At 39.8% G+C, this 21321-nt stretch overlaps 1 long non-coding RNA gene across 2 annotated transcripts in view; it reads right to left on the reverse strand.

The window, feature by feature from the left end:
* Window positions 1–21321, reverse strand: part of LOC110359337 (uncharacterized) — a 316154-nt gene that overhangs the window by 129251 nt on the left and 165582 nt on the right. The gene's annotated exons all lie outside the window — the stretch shown is intronic.

The following is a 21321-nucleotide window of genomic DNA, read 5'->3' on the forward strand; positions in this document are numbered from 1 at the left end:
TTTACCTGCCTAAACTCAGCTTTTCTGGTCTGCGCTCACAACTCTGACAGCTTGCAGCTCCATCCACGCCTGTGTGTTGTCCACATGGATTCTCTTGAGTCGCTCTGAACCACAGCATCACTAACAGAGCACAACAAGGACACTTTGAAACAAATGTTTTTTAATCAAATCCCTCAATGCTTAATAGTAGAGAGTGTTTCCAGCCAGGGTGAAGATTTAGGAACAAGCTCACGGAGAGGAGGAGATTCATCTGTTTTACCTGCGTTGATCTCTTCAGCTGCTTCAGTCACATCAATAGCAGCCCTCAGGTTCTAGATTTTAAAAAAGCCCTAAAACCACTCTGCAGTAAGAATCCTTCTAGCAGCTGAATATACGCTCAAAGACCAGTAAAGTTTCTTTCCAAGTGTTTGAAGGATGGGTTTAAATCCTATGCTTCAAAAGCTCAAATTGCTATTGGGAAAGATGAGCAATAGTATTCTGGTTCCTGCTGTTCCCACTGAAAGAGCTTTGCCCTAAGTGACAGAGGGGTCTCAAGCACATCGTTATCAAGCACCACATAAGCAGATACTCTCAATAACAAACCACTGTGAAACCTCTCATGAGAAGCCTGATAGTGAAAGTGAATACGGGAATGGTCCCAACTTCTCTCCCTCTTCTATTTGTCCTTGTAGCTGTTTTACTTTTACTGCAGCACTTCAGAAGAGCAGGATGAATGGAACTGCCTCTGTAAAGAACATTCCTGTATAGCTAGAATAGTGTCTTGCAATTGCGGCAGAGAACTTATCACCTAAGTTATCACCTAAGGAGGTTAAACTACATGTGCATCGTCAAAGATACACTGCGGCCCGGCTAGACAGATATGCTGGAGATGTAGCTTTGTCTTTTGTGTTTCTCAGCATCATTCCCATTTTCACATGCCTTCAGTTTGTTAATGTGAAAATTTTGACCATGGCACCACAAATGTGGTTCCTCGTTTAGGCACACAGAATCACAGAATGTTAGGGGTCGGAAGGGACCTTGGAAGATAGGATTTAAATTTAGCAAGTCATACACACCTCCTGATCTCTTCCCTAAATCTTAACTTGATAGGGGTGTCTTGGGGAGTGCTACAGTATAGTTCTGTTTCACCTAGCTCTGAATGTCAAAGCTGCTCTTGAAAATAAATATATTGATTGGGAAAGTACTGCTTGTACTGTGGTTGCAAGAAGTGGCTGGAAAATAAAAGAGACTTTTTGTCAACAACATGAACCTGGAAATTTAGTTGTGTTCCAAAATGAAAGGCAAAAGAGATCTTCCAGGATTTTTCTTGAAATGATATAACAGAGTCACAGAAGAAAGGCTTAGAGGCCCTTGATTAAGATATTCATTTGCAACGTGGTACGTTCAGTTCCTGTCCTGCCTGGAGAGATTTGAACCGGATTTTCACATATCCCACTGGAACATACAATTCCTCTGTCATCAGTATCAGAATGATGTACCCAAAAGGTTAGTAAAATCTTACAGGGATAAGTCCTGTACAAAAACCATATGAAGAAATGAGTTTGTATCCCTCAGATCAACAAGCAGATAAAACTGCTAATGAGCAAACTGCAGATTTTTTCTGTATTTGGCCTAGTTACAAGTTTTGAGTCTCACTAGCAAACGTTATTTTATTTAGACTTTATATGCAATTTCCATGAAAAGTGGGAGTCAATAAAATAACTGACTTCTTTATAGAACAGTACAACTAGAGTACAGTACAATTTTTCCATGAAAGTTAGGAGAGTCCGTAGCTGAAAGCAAATATGCAGAATCATTCACTGATACATATGCAAGAGGAGCACGAATAGCTCAGCTCCAACTGTGAGTATGCAGGATCACACCCGCTGTTTGAATCAGAGAAGCAAATAAAGAAAGGCAGTGATTGAGAGGGTCATGTACCCCACAGGTGAGCAACTACATAATCAGTGTCTTAAATATTTTATTTCAGCTGAGCAGCTTCAGTTTATATCAGCCAAGAAGCTGCCCTTTGTGCTTAGAATGATACCCAACGTTGAGGCTTTCCTGAAGTCAGTGACCAGATTTGCATGTCTCCTTGATTAAGGTTTCTTGCCAGAGACAAGAAAGATTTTGTGTTACAGAATATTTTAGGCAGCCAAACAGAATTCAAGCTAAGACATACTCATGTCTCATTCTGCTTATCCTGGGATGACACAGGCCTCATTAGAAATATATATGAAGTGCTGAATTTATACTTGCAAGTCACAACAATACATTTTGTGTGACATACACCAAGATGGAAAAACACGCCACCTAAACTAGATTTTTATTTACAATGCATTTGACTGTGTTGCTTTGTTGCAGTGGGAACTGTGTACAATTCACGACTAATATAAACAGAGTGAAGCCAACTATGAGTTCAAGTAATGGGAGAAGCTATTGGGCAAAAAGAGAATGCTGAATCTGGATGAAAACCATGAGGATCCTGTAATATCTGTAGGTCTATAGCTGTTGTTTTGAGCGTGCTGTTACAACCAGGTTTGTTGTAGATTCTATGGCATGTGAGTCCAAAAAGTGGTAAATTTCTTGGTATGACCCTATATTATCGTGTATTCAGATCCGTAGTTCCGAGATCAAAAGCCCTCTAAGCCTAAACTTCCAAGCCTTAGTTATACATACAATTTGTACACTTCTTCTGAGTTTGTAGACTAACAGTCTCCTGATTAGGAGTGCAGAACAAATAATTTAATACATCATGCTGGCTGAAGTTGTTACTGCTCATCTTTAAATCACAGAACTACTGAAACTAATGGATAATTGGAAAAAAAAAATGCAAGTATAACATAAGGGAAAAGAAGCCATTTAGCAACTTGAATGGAAGATAAGCTACCAGCAAACTTGCTACTAAAATTTAGGATTGGGGTCGGATGTGGTTGGATTCCTTTGAAACGCTTTAATATTGTGGGTAAAAAGATTGAACTCAAATCAGGGTTTTCAACCAGAAGAAACACCGGTGGAAAAAGAAGAAAATCCTAGAAAAAAGTTGAAACAGAGAGGACTGAGCCTGGGATGAAATACAGAGAGAACAGGCAGAATAAAACAATAGTAGAATTCTACAAGGGAAGAGATGAAAAACTGGCATGTGTGTAGGTATCACTCACATGTCCTACCTATTCATATTACAAGGCCTCTTTTAGCTGGGGGAATACCAGTTACTTGCTATGGTTTGAATTTAATCTTTCTTTAAACATGTTTCCCTGTTTCCACTGTGCTCAAACCACAGGAAATGAAAGGATGAAGGATCTGATTTAGCTTTGCAATTTCTCCTTTCTGTAAAGAAAGGAAGAGGAGAGGGGGAAGAGAGGGTTGTGTCAGAGGTGTGAAATGTGATCCTCAAAATCCCACCTTACAATCAGGTATCTTTAACAATAAAGCAAGCCACTATTGATCAAAATACTGCATAAAGAAAACAGACCTTGACTGGTATTCCATATTATTACTGGAAAAGTTTTAAATTGTAGTGATAGAGCTAGAAGATTATGGAGTTATGGTGGTGTTTCAATACTATTTCAAAGTCATATCTCTACTGAAAATGACACTGTGCTGATGAATTTCCTAATAAAACCACTTCTGTCCAACACATCAACAGCATAAATACAGACTAAGCGCAGCCAAGTGCCACTGGGCAAAGAAAGCAACAAATTGTGCTTTGCACCCTTAGCATGTGCATAGAACCAGCTTGACTTTGGACAGCCTTCAAGTTCAGTATGGTTTAGCAGAAGCTCGTGGAGGACAGTGGTGTTCGCTTAGGAGCCAGGTTTCATGCCTTGGAGATGACTGACCACCACACTCTGCATGATAGTGAAAAAGCTTTTGAGAGCTTTTGCGGGCTCCGGGAAAGCTCCCAGCTCAGGTACCAAACTAATCCCACCAGCAGCCCAAGGAAACAGGGGGCAGAACCCTGAAAACTCAGGATGTCAAAGGATGAGACAGGCAGGCAAAGCTGTGGGGTTCCAGCAGAGTGGTGTTGGTAGCCTTTTCATTTTCCTAATGCATCATTTTCTGTTGATTAAATTTTCCATTGGAAAAATTCTGACAAGCTGCTGTTTCCCTCAGACCAAATCATAGTAATGAAAGTCTATAAAGTAGCCATTCATTCAATCAAAACTTATTACTCAAAGAGTAGTTCTATTTTTTTTCCCTGTACTCAACATTAAGCATTCATATTCAATGCCTGTTATTATGGGAATTGTTCTGTAATGAAAACATAAATCGTCACAACATGAGTGCATTTCTACAAACAATGTAAGAGGGGCCACATTCTCAGTACCTCCTGTGGCTATAATCTGTGGTATCCATTCGTATGCTGTAGTTAATGCCACACATAATGGCTTCATGATGAAAAAAGCCTGCTAGCCTGAAGATGCATAGTGCTCTAGAGGTCTCTCTTGCAGTTTATTGTGTCCGTAAGGAATCTTGTTCTCTTTATCATAAAAAATACAGTCACCTAATGCAGCGTGACAGATCCCTGCTCTGTCTGGATATAGTCAGACTTGATTTTGCTGAGCAAAAGCTTGAATAACTGAAAGGTACACATGTGAATATGCCATATAGTTAAACAAAATGGAAATGTGCACTGGACAAATATGTAAAATTTGTTACCTGACAGTCCAATTGATGAACAACTAGGAGTTAAATTCACTCCTGTGTTAGGTAAAAGAAGCAATGTTTCTAATTTCCTTATTGATGGGATCACTGAAAATAGCTTTCACTATAAGTCCAGGGGGAGTGAATGAAGCCTGAATATTGCACTCTATTTCTCTACTTTATTTCCACATGAAATGCCATGCTAGAAATGAGCTGACTGCCTTCGGTAGCTGAAAGAAGAGACTAAGACTAAAGTCATAGGGCTGTTTGGCTGCTCCTGGGACAGGCTGAGGGCAGCCCGGCTGTTTTGCCACCTCACTGGTACACACGTGTAGCGAAGGGCCAGAAAGGAGTAACTGCTGAACCATCCCAAAGCTAGCATGTGATCTATTTATAAGATGGTTGTAATTTTAACTGACCGCACCATTAACAGTTTCACTGTTATTTCACTTGTCTTTGCTTGACATCTTCTCCTAAAGACACAAAAATGGTACTTCAGAAAAATGATTGTGATCAAAATGTGTCCGTGTGAATGAACATATATTGAGTCTGAAGTGTGAGCTCTTTAGCTTAACCCTCCACAGTTGAAGATCGGTTGGCAAGATACGGTATCGACCCCCCCTACCCATAATCACCTTGTGGAGCTGTTAGATCAATTTTAGAGGCTTTATGCGCCCCAGGAGAGACTATTGATCAACTTCATGTGTTCTTGAGCAGTACACAGTTTTTAAAAAAATTACTTTTTTAAAGGAAGGACATCAAAACCAAAATAATACCACTTTATACGAAAGCCTTTAACTCTCACAGATTCTCTAGATTTAAAGTTCCATTAAAGAATCTGATTTTATGCGAAAAGACATTGCTTTGCATTAAGACCCTTGTAAACTTCAAAGGCACGAAGACATCTCTTCAAAGAGAACAAGGTTTAGGCATTTCAGATATTCTTTTTAATCTCACCCTATCCCTCATAATCTCTTTCCATCAGGCAGAAAAACACGGTGCTTGCAGAACATCTGTTATAGAAGCCTACACAGATAGCATCAACAAAGAGCAGCTAATGTTGTATATAATCATTCTTAAAGACAACAGGTAAGTTCTCTTGCTATTGTTACAGAAGGAGAGATGATACACCACAGGTACAAGTGTATGTCATGCAGAACGTACAGAAATAGCACACTATACCACATTTATTGGATGCCCAAAGTAGTGGTACCTCCTGCTTCACTGTCTTGCATGGCCCTGTTTCATCTCAGATCCCAGCCCTCAATACCTGTTGGCACCTCTGTCTGGGGCAGGACTCATTCTGTCTCATTTCACATGCCGACTATAGGGCAGTATTTTAAATGTGCTCATATTTACATAATTAAAAAGTTGTGCTACAGATATACTTTCCATGAAAGAACTGTTTGTGTACTATATGTTAGTGATCAACCTTGCTATTTCAATAACTTAGTAGCACACTTCAGATGTTATGGTTTAATGTTCTTAATTAACCAAGTAGTACATGTTTGCTAATTAATGAATATATGCACCTGGCTGTGCTGCATTTCATGCTGAAGCTGTTAATTATTTTTTCTGATTTTCTGACATACCTTCATGATTTAGTCAAAGGCAATATGCAAGTATCCAGTGAGATACATTGGCAATTGTTCTTTATGCTTTCCTGATAATGCTGTAGACTTCACTGAGCTGCGAAGAGTTGATAAAATTGCCCACACTTTACTTATTGCTCCATTATTCTTTGCTAATTGAGCCACATAGTTTAGTCAAGTGTTTACAAGCTTTGCTAATAGACTTGCATACAAATTTTGTTCAATATGTTATACTAAAGAGAATGCTTACTACCTGCTGAGCAGTTGGAATCATGATAGATAACAGTTCTGAAGTTGTCAACCAGTCAATAAACACTGACAGCAGTGTAACTTGTCGAGTTGGGGAGCTTATTGCTTTTGCAATGCTGATGTAAATGATCTGGATTAACCAATATAATAACTAAGGTGGAAAGCCAATGGGTGCCAGATGCCTAACTACTCTGGGTTTCTCTGAAACACCGGCTAAATGGTCCATTAGGCAAGAATATATTCTTTTGTATAAAGAGAAGTAAAACAGCAAGAAGCTTAACAGGAATCTCTGAGTTCACACAACACTCTTCTTGGAAAGCTCTCCTTAAGTCAAGGACCTTCAGAGCTCCAAACATCATAAATTGCTAGAAGCAAACAACTCCTGTGAGGATGCTGGGGGGTCTCACACGGTGACACAGGGGGTTTTCTGCATGGCTGGCAGCTGGATGGAAACCTGAAACAGCACATGATTTATCCCACTACACTCTTCCTGGCTTTCCCTCATGCTCACTTTCTTTGTTTTTACCTCAACAAAATTGGGAAGTAGCTACTACTAGTTCTGTGGAACCATTTCTTCTCTCTGTCCAAATATGGGCTAGCTAAAATCCACTTGGTGCATTTCCTCTCAAACAAGGTTCTTGGAATGTGGTTTTAGAGCACGCTTGTCATTTCCCATTACAATATGAGTGTGACACAATCATATGGTAAGTCAACATCATTCAGTTAAAAAGAAATTATCATGCCACAACAGTAACTTATCATTAAAAATATATATATATCTACCATTATGGGAGGGTATGTGTTTCCAGCTAGTAGAAAAACAACAGAAGTCCACTGAATTCACAACTGCAGATCTACAGCAGTTAAGTGGAATTATCCACCTGATAATATAGCCCTGCAAGCCTCTCTGCAAGGGGGAATAAATAATTCCCATTATGAAGTTTAATGTAATTGTTTAATTGCATTTAAAATGCAGCAATAAACAAGGGGTTATTTGGAAGCCTAACATGCAAAGCTCAGAAGAAAGAATGTATATTCAGTCACTTTCTAAACTCTGCAAAATGCAACTGGTGCAAAAGGTTGTGCAACTAAATTCCACTGGAAGTGCCACATGGCTCTGTTTTCTCTCCATTCCAGAATACCCATTTCAAGCAAGGTTACTCATTCATTTTATGCATGAAACTTCTGTAACCAAAGATTCTTCTGCAAGCAAGGAGAGAATACAGAAAACTCAAGAGGCATCTGTAGAAAGCATCACAGATAAGAGCATGGTTAAAGCATCTGCCTTGGTCAGCAAAATACAATGGGACTAAGTATTGAAAAGGACAAGTCAGTCAATAATAATTATAAACCCATTTTAGCACCAAAGTAGAGCTCTCTGAGCCAAGCACTGAACCAGAATTCTCATGTCGGTTGGTGATAAAAATCTGCACCTTCATATTGAAGACATCCGTCCTCAAGCAAAATTGAAAATAGAAAGGGTATTTAGGCAAGTTGGCAGAAGGTACACACAGTCCCCATGCAGGGACATTTTCTGTGCACACCAGCACAGGGGATAACACTTCTGCCTACTTAATTTAGTCTAGAAGACATTTCTATCACAGTCACAAACTTCACTGTAAATGCCTTGCTTAACCTAAACCAACCTAGAACTGAAATCTGTTCTGCGCTGAGGAGTAGCATCAGCTGTGCCACTAAAGTCCTTCTTTACAAGGATTTCTCCCATTGTCAGCACCATGTTGTCCCCAGTCACAGCAATATATGTTCTATATATCCATTTGTATTTTGCTCCACTGTGCAGTGGTAAAACCTTGTTACCCAACATCATTAGCTTCATAAGTTGCATGTGAGTGGTAGCGTGATATGTGCAACACAAATGTACCTGCCCCTTCTGCTTGAGTCCAAAAGAAATTTCCCTGGCCAATCATCTGGTCCAGGACACACAGTTGCAAAATTTGCATTGCACCCAGAGATTACAGCTTTGCGTATTTCACTGGCCATACTCATTATGCTGCGTTTGGTTGTCTGCAAAGAAGAGTTCACTCCATGTGTTCTGTCCTCTCTGCTCTGCTGGAAACCACTAGATGAATGTGGAACACACCCAGAGCCTCAGTGATGAATTTCTGTGAATTAGGTTCCAGTTCAGTATACAGTCTCTTGAATCTGCACACATCATAACTTAAAACTTTAGAGTTCAAAAGCAAATGTAATATTACTGCCTTTAGCTCAGTACTTCTGCAGACCTGTCCTGCCATCAATTAGCTCTCAGTCCTCCCATCAGTTTAATTAGCACACGCTCAGTGAAACAATAGCAAAATCTCCCTGAATGCTGAAAGAAGACTGCTTTCAAAAAAAGGCCAGCATGATATTATTAGCCTTTGTATCCAGGCATCCCTTTTTTAATCCATCACAAGGCTTAGAAATGCGTGCAGTGGTGGCACATCTCCTGTGTCTTCATAGTGCTAAAAATATTAATAATCACAAACACTGTAGAACAGGGAAATGACTATGTCTGGGCTTTAATGATGTGGTGTGTCAATCTGCAGCATTTAGACATTAATAAACCTGTATTTTGTATGAAACCAGTCTGAATTCTTTATAATGGATAATGGGTAGACATTTCAAGAACTGTAGCAAATAAAGCTTTGTGGGTTTTTCTCCCCTATTAAAAGAAAAAATATTTAGAAATTATTTTAAAACAATACTTCAGTTGATAATTTCCTTATGATAAATAGGGTTTTAACACACCCTGACCATAGCATCTTTACATGTATTGCTTCATCTTCTGTCCTGTGCAAAGAATGCAGCCAGATAGGTGGTTTTAAGTAGTATCCTGGTTGTTAACAAGTCCATCAATCAACAAAAGCACATGCTTAATTTTAAGCCATTTAAGTAAGTAGACCTCGGTCCCTGTAAGTTTAATTACAAGCTGAGAAATCATTCTGCATCTGAAGCTAACAAATAAACCTATGCAATTAAAACTTAAGTTCTTGCTACATATTATTGTATGTTTTTTCTTATGAAAATAGGCTCATAGAAAATAGGACATCCATAATGTATCATCAGAAAAGTTTACAAATTTATTGATATTGCTAAAAAAACCCAACATCATACTATATAGGAAAAGGTCTACTAAAGTTAAATTATCCCCTTTATTTAAAATAAAGCGATTTCATTTTAATTTGAAAGATGTGCTCATACAATTTTGGCAACCTGTGTACCTCAGTCATTAACACTTCATGCTTTCGGGACTGTTTACATGCTGTCTCAGTCACCATTAGTAAAAAACAAGCTGAAATACATATGCCATGTCCTATTTCTGTAGTGGCTCAAATCCTGCTCACTTCCATGACTGCAGCTCATTTGAATGAGATGGAGCTGCTACAAGGAGATGGTTTTCTGCGACAGTGGAGATATCTAGGCATCAGACACCAATGGCAAGTTCCTTTTGGAGATGACTGTGCTAGTGGGGTGTAATTCGAGAATATGTGACTCATTTTCTCACACACTAGAAGGTGGAAGAGAAATCACATCACTTATTACATTACATTGTGCCCATCAACATGCTAAGTAATATAATAAGTAAGGCAATCTTTCCTCTCTAGCTAAAGAATAAGGACTTTCTCTTATCCATTTTCCCATCATTCATAATTTGAGAGAGAGGAGGGAGAGAGACTGATCTTTGAAACTTAATCGAGTAGTTTATAAGACTTTGATAAAGACAGGACTTTGCCCAAAGATACTTTTTATTCATATAATGTTCAAGAGTCAATTTTACACTCTTACTCAGGACTGGTTATAGATTAAGTTTAATCAGTTTTGGATACCTTGGGAGAATATTTTTCTTAAAATCTATGGCTCCTCAATATAGTTCCATTTTTCATAGTGTTTAATCTCTTTTGCTTAGTATGACCACATTTTCCTTTTAAGATTGACAAGTTACATTATATCACTTCAATACTTGTTCTGCTTTTGGGGATCAAATCCATACCTCAAAACCTTTGGGACAGAGGAACAAATGTGCCCCAGATTCACTCCAAGATTTGAGATTAAACATTTTATTTAGGTTCCATGTTACTAGACATTCTAATAAAATATATGCATATATGCATCAAACTTGAAATTTATGTTGTAAAGGGGATGTCTACATTAAAAAAATTGCTGTCAGTTCAAAGCTCTGAAAAATTATGATTTAGGATTTTTTTTCCACCCCACTAGTCCTGTCTGTCTCATTTATTAAAAAAACTCTGCAAGAAAGAACTTTTCCTTACTTCTCAAAGGAATAATTCTTTTACTGATGTCATCAGTATTTGGCATGAAATGGACATGCAAATGGAATTTACTTATTGTCTCCCAGTCACTCATACAGTAAATAATTCCTGTTCCAGCATTCTGGTGGCTTGTTTTGACAGATCTGGCTTCGTATCTGCTGCAGCTTCCAGACTTCAGCTGGCTGTTCGGCTGACACCATTTAACCATAGAGTATTTCAATACAAAAGAAACATTTGTCAGGGCTGCAACTACACAATTTATTTTAATCTAATCAGCTTTTAATAAATTTTCATACAAAACTTTCTTATTTGTTGTAAGCAAGATACATAGAAGTGATTATGTACTCATTTTGCTTCTCTAATCAATCATGTGTTGATGACTTAGGCAAATAATCTAGTTCATAAAACAGTATGTGGTGAGTTTGTGAGGGGAACATCCATCAAAGTCAGGGATGGGTGATTTTTATAATTTGCTCTTGTTGGTACACTTCCTATTGCATTAAACTTTAAAGAAGTTAATGGCAATCTGAATTTCATTCCATGTATTTCTTTTTCTCATGTAGCCAGACACATCACAGAAGCACAAGAAATACAATATCCTCCCAATGACAACCATGGGATTTGGATTTAAAAGGGCTGCAGAACAGCACATGCGGCCAGCCCGTCTCCTGCAGGCTTTGCTACCTCATCCCATGTCTTGCCCTTGGAATGGTCGCAAGTGCTTGAGGGGTTCCCTGTTTGCGGTCCTCTGGGGTGGACCCTCCGCTACTGCTGAAACACCATCACCAGCCAAACAGCTACTTGTTTGGGCTCCCAAAAAGTTATGACTCAATTACAGTAAAACAGCGTGTCATTATTGCCCTCATATATGCATAAATATTACTTCATAAAACTCAACGGTAAATTGAGTTGGTTTCTTTGGGTTTTGGTTTGTTATTCTGCAATAGTATTTATGCCCACTACCAGATTCAAATAATGAAAATGTCAGGAAATATAAGGCACTGTGTGCCTGGCTTACTGAGAGTCTTAAAATATAATACACTAAATGCAGTGCCCTTGTAATGGCTAAATATATTTCCTAATTTTCTTGATGACTTGCCATTCTAAACATTGTATTTCAGCAGTTTATATTACTAAATCCATCCTCTCAATCTTTTTAAACAAGACTTACTACAGTCACAGTGGCAACAGGCAATCTACTGTTATTTTCCCCTGTGTCCTTCTACGCACCTAGACTCCAAATATTGTTCCCTATTCATAAGTATATTACAAATTTCTCTATGGTATAAATGCGAGTCATCTTCACTTGGTAAAAGTAAGTCATTTAGCAGTGGCAGCAATAAAAAGAAAACTACAGAGAGACACTGGGTTCTGTGTTGATAAATTATTAGCGACTGGCACGATGGCTCTATGCAGGGTAAGGTCTGTGATTCCCCTACATGTTCCTATACGTTCTCACCCAGATTTAGCACCCAGACTTTCCCATGATGGAGGAACAGAGCTTCATAGAGTGAGCCAGCAGCCCGGTATAGGACAGCACAGGTCACCTAAAGTCAGCAAAAGCTGTAATGATATTTTCCAGCTTAGGAAACGCACAGGGTTTCTCCTGACAGGGACCAAGCTTGTGGTTACAATCACACCAGCATTTCTAAGCCAGCCCCATGGGAAAGCAGCCCCAGCAAGCACCACACTGAATTGTCCTCAGCTATGTTCATTAGGGTGATGCCCTGGAGACATAAGTAGTAGGACATCCAGATCTTCTCTTGGCTGTGTATGCTTTTCAGCTAGAAAAATTTTATTTATTTGTAATTTGAGAATATCTGATTTAGAAGTCGTTAAGATGTATCAGATATATTTCTTCACAGTGTGAATTTTACACTTGCTTTATAATGCTCAGTCTGCTGCATGAACTGCAACGCAGTAGAGGGAAATTGCAAGGAATATGTGCATCAAACATTCTTTCAAATCCCCAGGTTACATTTTCTCAGCAGAAGGATCATTAACAATAACCTTTGCTCTTCGCTCTTGGACCAGTCAAATGTCAGCTGCAATATATTAGGAAACAAATTTCCCCCTTTCTTTTTCTACTCTGTATAGTCAATTGTAGGAGTACAAAATTACCAGTTTAGAACAATAGCATGTTAATTTGTATTTGTGTCAATCATTACCCAACAGGCACAACAATGAACAGTACAGCCCTAAGACTCCACAGTCATCAAATGACTTAGCAGAAGATTTTACACTCCTTGTTACATGAAGAAATCAGGAACAGACATTTTTCAAACCGAAACCCAATTGCACACCCCACAAGTGAAGCTAGTATTCAAATATTTGTATATACTCATCTCTGCAAATATTAGGGCTTCAGAGCAGAAGTCAAATAAAAGACTTGTAATATGAATCTCATCAAGTTCTACAAGCACAGAACTGTATTAAAACATCTAAACCAAAATACTGTAACTAATGCAAATACATAGAAATAAACCAGAAAGAACTAGTCTAGAAAGGATCTTACTTTTCCCCCCAAGCTTGTTGAATTCTATTGAAAACATATATTTATAGTTTGACTGTTTCAGCATGCTCATGCCAAGCAAGATAGAGCAGAAAACAATTCTAAACTACTGTCTTTATCTAACCACAATACTCAAAATAACCGCAAGTACCTTGATATATTAAAGATGTATCACTATTTGCAAAATTTTAGGCATTCTATCACAGCATGCCTACAAACATAAAGAATTAATCTTTGATGCAAAATTTACAGCTTGTATTACACAACATATGCATTACCCAGGAAAATTGAGTCTTTTTCAGATTTTGTTTTTTACTTGAGTTAAAACACGCATAGCATTAACAAATATACATGTTTATATTCAAGAACTACATTCCTAATATGTTAGCATCCATTGATCCTCATTAGCAGATTTAAGTGTAAATAGGTCCCACAAATTTTTATAAAGAGATCTTTGCAATTGGTCTAGAAGCTACTTCAAATGAAAACCAAGCATAAAATCAAACCTCTAGGAAGAATATCAGTCAAAACTCTGTGTTCTAAAATATTATTATATAACCCCTAACAGTAACCTTTTGTTCTATAACAGTGTTTTGACCAGCTGGCTATACCCAAAATAAATTGTCAGCGCTCAAGGGTTGATTAATTTAAAATGAACGACTGCTTTGAAAGACATTGATGCTGATGAAGTTACTTTGCTGAACAAGCAGAGATGAGAACTCTGAGGTGACATGAGGATAAATATCACAGGTTGTCCCTGGTAACAAGCCCCCTGCCAGGCTGATGTGCTTTGAGGGGATTCTTCACCTGGATCCTTCCCCAGGAAGAGCAGCAGCAAGGAAACCATCAAAGATTCCCTGAGCAAGATGTGATTGATATGGCAGAAATAACGAAGCCCATTTCATTAGTGTTCCCAATAGGGATTGCTGGGCCATTAACTTTCCCTTTATGACTTTTCTCCTCTTTCCGCTACGTTTGAGCCTTGACTGAGCTTTGTTCCACACTGGAAATGGGCTGAGGTAACTAGATTGCATAGAAAGGGGAGGGGGGAAAAATCTGTGAAAATCAGCAGCTCTTTGGGCAGTGGGAGGGTGCAATGGTTGGGAGCTGCACAGAGGAGCACACCTGAAAATATTGGCATATCTGTCTATCAAAATAAAATCAAGGTCACTGGCAGTGAATGTGCTGTCTCTCAATTAAATAGAATGGGAAGAGTCCACACTTGCTATTGTAACTTGAGGACTAAAGCTTTTTTCCCCTTTATTTATTTAGAGCCAGAAGCTTTGCCTATTCCAAACTATAACATTGAAATGCAGAGAGCATAATGTTTTTTTCCTCAGCTGGTGACTGCTTTTCAATAGGAAAAGGGGCTACTCCTGCATATAAATCCCTATCAGGGAACTTTGGGACCATTCTCAATGTACAGCGTGCACTTAACAGGTTTGCAAAATTGGGACTTGTTGAACTAAAATGTAAAACAGTGCTGTGGGAAGATTTAAACTACTTACAAAGGTTTTCAAGATTTCTGCAGACTGCTGGTCATGGAAAGGGGTGAAGGACACACGTGGTAAGATTCTGCAAGCCACTGAAGACATTCCTGATCTTAGACTACTATTTGTCACCACATTTTCCTGTGTTTGTATCTCACCATACTTGTAAGAAAGGAAAAAAGACTGAAATCACCTATGGACTGACAGTGAAAGTGTTAATGCCTCCCTTTTAGTTTCCATGGTAGAACAGGTCTTGTTGGATTTATACACTTTGAGTCAACTCAGGGTTAGTAAACAGGCTTCAGCAACAATCCCACAATGACTTTGATCCAGGAAGACAGAGGATTTAATTGAACAAGTTGCTTTTATTATTAGACAGTTCAGCACAACTAAGTTCAGCACAACTACACCTTTAATACCATAAAAAGCTTATGGGAAATTGGAACCGATGGGACCGGCTGCCCCGCGGCAGGGGCTGGAGCTGAGCAGGGAGCCTCACCCCCGCACCGGCTGCTGGCGCTCACCAGTGTCTTCATGCCTTTGTTTCTATGCTGTCATTTGCTAAGGTCAAAAAAGCCCAAACAAGCAACGAAAAAGTCAGAAATCAGGCTGTTTTCGAGAAACACGCAGGAGGGAGTTTTCATCACAAGTGTAGTACCAAACAAGCCAAGCCCTGGTAGGTCTGACTGCCCTAGAACCCTTTGGTGGGACTCTTTGAACTTGGCAGTCTTTGAACCACAGACCCTGCTGCAGGGTATAGCATAGCCCTTGCGTCCCTTATGTTCTCCGTCATTCTTTGGGTTTATTCATGAATACTTTGGCTGACATCCCAAGCCTGTATTACTGAATATATTTTCATTTCCTGTCATATTTAATCAGTCAGCATGTACATAACACATCCATCAAAAGGCCGTAACTTCTAGACAAAAAAAACACAAACAAAAAACAACTTGCTAATAGGCTCATAAGTTTTCTACAGTTACAAAATGAAAATATGGGAACATGGGAAACACTGAGCTGTCAAAGTAAATGCATAATTGTCATGTGGTAAGATGAAGATCTATAGCTCAGGGTTGAGACAAGCCACTGCAAATTAAGCATCCTAATAGCAGAGGAGGTGGTAAGCCAACGGCTCCAGCTAGACCTCGGCCCAAAGCCTCAGCCTGGGCTCACACCACAGCCCACAGAAGGAGGTTTTGCCTGTGACACGGGACTTGAAGGCAGCTCATGACTGAATGACACCTGAGCCACACGCAGCAGATCACTCACCAAGGTGTCTGTCACGCCAGAGCCCTGTCAGGTGCAGGACAATGCTCTGCATAGTGCATGGGGGCAGAATGGCAGGACAAAGAGACTGAGCCCTGACTTGCTGAGGGCTGCATAGGGAGACTGTGGCACAAGAAACAATCAAACTAGTCTCCAACAACCATTAAACATCCTTTAGATGTTCAGGAGAGGGCAGATCAACTCCACACAGGGATGAAAGGCTAGAACAAGCAGAGTGGGAAGTACGCAGAGAAAATAGCTTAAATGGTGCCCATCTGAGGTGTCCATGTTGTGGCAGATGGATGGACAGACAGTTCTTCACCTGTATTCTCTTCAGAACCATTTTTGTTCTTCCTTTGCCTTGCCCAGCTCTTTCCCTCACCAGGCTATGGAATAACCCTGAATCTCCTGAGTGCTCTAGGTCTGCATACAAAATAATGTGTCACGTGGAGCACAAAATACATGCACCCAATTTATTTTTACAGCAATGGGCCAAGCCCTTACACTGCTTCATGTAGGAGAGACAAGTAGCTCTAGGCTAGGAGGTTGTTTCTGTGTTTTAAACAAAATAAAACGAAAGCTCACCAGGCACAACGAAGTGAGGAACAGCCTTGTTTTCATCCATCAAACTCTCTTCTTCACAGAAATACTATTTTAAGCCTGACCCAGGCAGTTGAAAGAACTGTCACTATCAGGATTAAGGATTTTCCCAGGTCAGAGACCTGACCTGCTTAACAGGAGAAAGCACTTCTCTATTGACAGGAATCAAGCTTTAGACATCTAAAGCATCGTCTGCAGCATTTACGGCACTGCACTTAACAAAGCTGCTGGACAAGCCAAGCATCCTTTCAAGCAATGTGGGAAGTCTGTCAGGTTTTGTTGAGGGTAAGAAAAGTGACATTTGTGATTACACAGATTCTGTCCCCAAATTCGGGGCTGTTCGGATACAGCTTACGGGATCCCTGATTCTTGTTCTTTTTTTCAGTGTGTATCTGATCCATTTTCTTATGGACGTTTCTTCCTCTCTTGTTCTGTAAAACTCCACTGCAAATCGTTAGGGGAGCCTGCTGTCTTGACACTGGTAATAATCCAAACTTACAGGACTTGCTTTTCAGTATGTGGAGTTATTCATGCCCTTGGCATACCAAAAGCAATTTTATTCATGCAGCTTAAGTGTTTCCGGATGACAAAAGCATACTTTAAGCAGTGTTGTTTCCCTATTTGATTCTTTCCCTGAAGGAACAGCTCACATTAGTGTGTGACTGGGGACTCTGGGCTCATTGCTCAAGTGCATCACGTGGAGTTCTCACTGCTCAAATACCGGCTTTTTCTCATCACACCCCGTCGTGGCTTTTTCAAGCAAGCCCTGATTCACACAGTACTAACATGCTGCAGCATGCTCTCCTTTTCACCCTTGCCTTTTGTCTTACACCACAGACACTCACTTGTGTATGAGACCAGCTCAGCTGCAGGGCACTGAACAGGGAAATTTCGGTCTGGTGTAGGAGCCAGCTCAGTGCCCGAGCCAGCCTGTGCTGCCCCACAGAAAGCAAAGAACACCCCCAGCCCAGAAGGACCTCAGCATCTCCACTGCAAATGCTTTTTGAATCAACACTTGAAGAGGTTGGTATAGGGAAGAACTTGGCTAAGCCTGTATAATCCAAGATTTAGCTGATAAATCATGTTACGCATTGCCATGAAAGGCTTTACCCTCATTTAAAGGAATTTCCAAGAGATGTCCAATGGCAGAGGCTACACAAGCTCAGTGGCTTCAGTCCCTCTTGAGATGCAGCTGCAATAGAGTTTTGCACTATACAGGCACATGGACACCAGAAGCTACGTAAAGGACAATCAATCTTTCCCAATATTCAGTCAGACGTGTATGAAAGGAAAGATTTATTTTCTTAATTTCTTCATAATGCCACTGAAACCTACTGGAAAAATGAAGTAAAAAACAGTATTTGGCCTACTAGTTAAGCATTTTTAGATTCTAGACAAATTTGTATTACTAGCTTGGACATATTTTTGAAATAAGGTTCTTATTTTAGGTCAGTTTAATTTATCAAGTAACAAAGGAATTGTTTTCAGATTCACCACTGTATTTACCACTGTCAGTTTGAGATACAGTTGTATTGATTGTGACAGTGTTGAGGTTTTGATTGCAGGCTGACAATAAACCATGGCAGATGTATTGTTAACCCCCTCTCCCCTGCTTCCCCCCTCCAGCCCTTCTCTCTCCCCCCTTCCCTCTAAGGACAGGCAATTGGGAGGGAAAGAGGGACAGAGAGAAGAGAGCTGGAAAAATGAAAAATGTTTTACTAATGCTACCAATAAAAATAGAGAAAATAATACAAAATATACAAAACCAACCTTGAAAGTCCTGGTAACTGCTCCAGCAGATGAAGGGCCAACACCCAAAGTCCTGGACCAGATTCTGCAGCCAACTGGAACTAGATTCAGTCTGTCACTGGCCTCAGTTCGCAGGGACGACTCACAAGGTGCTCTTCTAATGTCAGCCATAAGGAAAAAGGCCGAGACCCTCGTGATCTCCCACTTTTATATGAAGTATCACATGAATAGGACTCAGCCGGTCAGTTTTTGGTCACCTGTTTCTCGGTGCCCCTTTCATGAGATGTGCATCTATCCTTATCAACAACCTCACATTCCATTGCTATGTCTACCAAAACATGTATCTGGCTTTTTCAGGAAAATGCAGCTAATAAGTTGGCTTTAGCTGACAGGCAAATTCACTAAAAGAGAAACTTGTTTTTAACAAAACCAGGACACAGACACTTCCAGCTCTATTTTTCTTACCTGTTCCAAGATAAAAGCTATCACTTACCATGATGCTGATTGCCTTATTGCCTTTTTTTTTTTTAAAGTCAAATCATTTGAACCTGCATGGAATGAGGCCCCTGAAAGCTCATCATGTTTCTCAGCTGTTAAAGACAGGCTTTTTAATTTCACTTTGTGAAGCTCATTGATTTTCTTCCTCAATTCGGCTATTGTTGAAGAAATCACTAATTTATGGCTTTCTTCAGTGTTTTTACTGGCTATTGTTACAGAATTGTGGCACTGCCAGCACCGTGTCTGCATGCCACAAAGAGAGGAGCCCCAGTACTCCAAGCAATTGCTGACAAATTAGTTACTGCTGAAGGTCCCACGTTGTTTAGTGTAAGCAAAGGAGTACTCTTTGCATTCTGCCTTTTCTGTAATTGTTGGGTTTAGTCTTCTGTGTGTGTGGCCAAATTGCTGCCTGAGGTATCAGAAAATCAAATGTCTCTGTATTCTTTATCTGCAGTGCACAGCTAGGAATCCCTGCCTGATGTGTTTTCAACCTGTGCACTTTTGATTCCAAAGATGATAGCATCCTTAAAAAGCAAAACAAAATAAGAGTCCAGTGTTTGCATATGTCAGTCAATGACTCAGTTCAAGTACAGAGACCTGAAAGTAGCGTTTGCAGGTATCTGCCTAAGTAAATATTGCGTAGCAAATAGAGGTGAGCATGCTAAAAGCTTTGCAATCCTGTGCCAATGTGATTTGTCCTTTGGAGAACTAACACTTTTGTCTTGTGTGGTGGAATTTTGCAATAACTGCTGACAAGAAACTGTCGGGTACAGCTGTGGTGAGATTGAACGAGATGCTGGATGTCACCAGCTGAAATACAAGTAAGGCAAAAAATTTTCAAGGCCCTTGAAAATGATGACAGTTCACACATCTTTTTGGGAATGAAGGCTACCAGGAATTTAGGATAAAGAAGGTTTGGAGTTTGAAAATTCATTTGCACATCTTATACTGTCAAGCCTCTGAAAAAAAAAGAAAAATCATAGCATGCATGTGTTTGGCTAGCTGTGATCTGTGCATATTTATGAGCTGAAGAGATAGCAATCAAAGTTCAAATGTTCCACAGAAATACCAGTTCAAAACACTGTCAAGGAAAACTGAAGGACAAGGGAAAAAGATTGTGACATTTTATGATACTGGCAAATTCAAAGTAGCTGGAAGGTTTAGAACTAGATTCTCACATCGTATAAATCATTACTTTCAGTGGTGCTCAGACTCGCTACACCAGCAGAAATCTGACCATTAGACTGGAAGTTGCTTTCTTAACCTCTGATTATAACCAACAACCATTATTGAGAACTCACACTTAAAAACAAACATCCCACCCTGCAAAACCTGAACAACCCAGAACTATAGGAGGCAAGAGTAGGCTGGTTGGAACCAAGAAAAGAAAAACAAATTGGAAGAATGGAGTTAGTGCTGAGCCAAAACAAGACAGTAGAGGAGGGGAAGGCTGCTGGGGAAAAAATATCTGTCAGCAAGAGAAATCTTTCTCCTTGGGGTAACATCTCAACCCTGTGCACCCCTCTCTGTTCTCATTAGAGGCACAAAGACCCCGCTCAGCACTCAGGCTGGGTATATCTCTCCTTCCCACCCTCACAGGCAGTTGGCTCCAGGTTAGTGCCAGAGCAGCACTTGGATATAAACAGCAAGTCTGAAAACATCAGCCTGGATTCCAAGTTCAGGTGTTGTCTGAAGCCTCAGTCCCAGCTGGAGATGCTCTGAGTCCCAGGCTGCCTGCAGGGTTTGTAACACGTGTCTGCACGCAGAGCTCACGGTCCCTGCCCGGGGCTCCTGCTCATATTCCCGCTGATTTATATCAACCTGCCATTTGCATTTATTTACTTAATTTTCCATTTTTCACATGTATTTTATAAGGGAAAACACTTCCAGTTTTCCAGAAGAGAAACAGTTGCTCTGGCATTGAGCAAGGAACCTGCATCAAAGCTCCTTTTACTAAGGCTGATTTTTATCCTCTGCAAAACTGCAAATGTGGATTTGGGGCATATATGTTGGATTGCTTTTCTAATGTTCACTGCAGCTGCTCAATATATTTGCAGTACCTCTTGCACACCCTGATACACACCTACATCTGTGATGTAAATGAATAAATGTATTTGTGGTCCATGCAATTAAAAATGAATGGCCATGAAAAAAGATACTGGAGTTGTTTCCCTATGATGTTGATATCCATAAAAATAGATCATTGCACAGTAAATGATCTGTTTATAGATATAGTTTTCTTTTTACTTTAAAATGCCAGTTGGCTGAAGTACATTCCCACCTCTAGCACCTGCTTGAGTTATTATTATGGGCTCTTTTTCTAATACTGAACTAACATTGAAACATAAATATATTCTTTATTCTCTGAAGTTCTGGCACTTACAGGCAGTGGTTATGTGTCTGTGTGGGTGTCTGCAGGCGGACATTGCTGTGCAGCTGCTGAATTCACTCCTTAAAATAGTAAGAGG

Source organism: Columba livia, chromosome 18 (genome assembly GCF_036013475.1).
Source record: "Columba livia isolate bColLiv1 breed racing homer chromosome 18, bColLiv1.pat.W.v2, whole genome shotgun sequence".
In the NCBI taxonomy this organism is placed as follows: domain Eukaryota; kingdom Metazoa; phylum Chordata; class Aves; order Columbiformes; family Columbidae; genus Columba; species Columba livia.